A 2500-nucleotide genomic window follows, 5' to 3' on the forward strand; every position below is an offset into this window, starting at 1 on the left:
TATATATATGACATGAAAGGCTCTCAACTATGCATGTATACCGTACGTGAAATCCTTACCCGTCGGACAATATAAAAAAAAAAAAAAACTTTCAGTACAACCACACATTATGCGGACAAAGTGAATACACAAGTAAAAATAAAATGTAAGATATACTAGCATGTTGAGAATATTAGCGAATCCCGTTGTGGCGCTCTCCAAAAGACGAGGGCTTCCCTTCCTCACTTGGAGACCACGCCATGTGGGGAAAGCAGTGAGATTGATTTATTAAAGGGAACACCCTCGCTTAGCGATCACTTCAGGTGATATAGTAACAGCTGTGATTGCAGTGCAAAGACCTGTTCATGTGATTTGGTGACACTGATATCTCAGTTCAATTACGAACTCGTATAAGTCAGGTGATTCAGTAGCCGTGATTTCGGTGCAGATAGGCGTTGCGGTTCGAGTAGTAGTGCTGGGTTTTCGTAGCCTTATATACTGTATAGCAGGGATGTCGAAAGGGAAATCAGTGCATAATCATTGTCTTAAATTAGTTTTTCGTCTTTCACTTTGTTGTTTTGTGTCTTTGTTATTATCCTGTTGAAAACGTAGGCTGCGAAACTGAGCCGTGTGTGAGTCCCTTGGCCTTAGTAGGCGCGAGCGGCATGCATCCCTGCGACCCCCGTCCTTCATGACTTGAGGCAAGGTCATTGTTGCTTGAACTCTCCTGCTCTCGCTCGCACACTTCAGGGATTGTGGTCCACTGCAGCTGATGGATCAATCGACGTGAGAGATCTTGAAAGCTCTGCTTCAATACAATGTACAGCCCGCAATTGCTTTTGCAGGCGGTAGAGTCACGGTATTGTGTTTTTATTGTTATTATTATTATATTTTCAATTGTTATTGGAACATTATTTTTTTCTTAGTCATAGCATGTAAGACAATTATTGCATATTATGTAAACCAGATTACGTACAGCATGGCCTTAAAGGTGAATATACCAAATCTCTTGTCCTTAGATACAGTATGAAAGAGGGTGTGGGCAAGACAAAAGAAATGGCTGTGAAACATCTTAATTCTATTTAGATCGGCTACTTTCTCTACCAAAAATAGTGTGTTTTCTCCCCCAACTCTTTTTCTGACACCTGTGGTAAGTGTCAATTTTTAATCAAACAAGATAAACTAAAGCAAGATTTTATTTTTACTTGTTAGCAACCTTTATCTCTCTATCTATCTATCTGTCTATCTATCTTACAGGAAAGAGAATACTTAAGACGTAAACTTAAAGAAATCTACAGCCTTAAGTGGTAATTCTTCGAGGTGTGAGCAAAGAGTTCTTTAATATACACTCTGCCACGTTATACTGGGTACCTTAAAGATGTAGAATCTCCTATGTTTTATTTCGAGCTACGTACATGGTTAAGTTTTTCGGAAAATTACTGCTATATAAAACGAAAACAAGAATAGTAGTGTAAGCACAATATGAACAGATATATAAATAATCAAATTCAAATATGTAATATAGTCAAATCAAATCAATTAGACCTTTGTCTTGGACTTTCAAATCCCCAATTCTGGTACATGATGCGAAGTAATACACTGCTAATAAAATTGGCTGATCCTCGCCGTAAATATTTAAAGAAGGATAATTTTAGACACGACGGAGATGAGACACGAAGAAGGCTAAAGGATATATTATCTCTTTTTTTTCAGGCTTATATCTGTTCGCACGCACGCCGCATTCGCAAAAATACACACATTCAAACACAAACACACGCAATGTAGCAGATTTAGACACTCATGCATTTATTATCCCACACACACACACACACACACACACACACACGTATGTGTGAGTGAGTGAGTTTGTGTGTGTGTGTGTGTGTGTGTGTGTGTGTTTGTGTGTGTGTGTGTGTGTGTGTGTGTGTGTGTGTGTGTGTGTGTGTGTGTGTGTGTGTGTGTGTGTGTGTGTGTGTGTGTGTGTGTGTGTGTGTGTGTAGAAAGAGAGAAAGAGAAAGAGGAAAAGAGAGAGAGAGAGAGAGAGAGAGAGAGAGAGAGAGAGAGAGAGAGAGAGAGAGAGAGAGAGAGAGAGAGAGAGAGAGAGAGAGAGAGAGAGAGAGAGAGAGAGAGAGAGAGAGAGAGAGAGAGAGAGAGAGAGAGAAAGAGAGAGAGAGAGAGAGAGAGAGAGAGAGAGAGAGAGAGAGAGAGAGAGAGAGAGAGAGAGAGAGAGAGAGAGAGAAAGGAAAGAAAGATGTTCACACGAGAGGGAGGGAGAAAGAGAGGAAAGGAAGAGCGTAATCATTCCTTATAAACCACACATCCCTACGGCTTTGAACGAAACACGTGATGCCAACAGCCCCACGAATAGGCGTGTGTGATGAAAACTATTTTGCTATTTATGAAGGGACACCATTAATTACGTAAATTAGATAATGAAGAAATTACTTGCACGATTTACCGCATGAAATGTAAACGCTTAAAAAATCACTGATAGAAATTATATAGTAAGAATCGTATAATA

General features: G+C 39.7%; 1 protein-coding gene across 1 annotated transcript in view; it reads left to right on the forward strand.

The window, feature by feature from the left end:
* The first annotated feature begins 725 nt into the window (after nt 1–725).
* Nucleotides 726–2500, forward strand: part of LOC125038122 (kinesin-like protein KIF3B) — a 29407-nt gene continuing 27632 nt past the window's right edge. The window contains exon 1 of the mRNA XM_047631429.1: nt 726–838. The gene's annotated coding sequence lies outside the window, so the exon portion shown is untranslated. The remainder of the gene's footprint in view (nt 839–2500) is intronic.

This window comes from Penaeus chinensis, chromosome 24 (assembly GCF_019202785.1).
Source record: "Penaeus chinensis breed Huanghai No. 1 chromosome 24, ASM1920278v2, whole genome shotgun sequence".
NCBI lineage: Eukaryota > Metazoa > Arthropoda > Malacostraca > Decapoda > Penaeidae > Penaeus > Penaeus chinensis.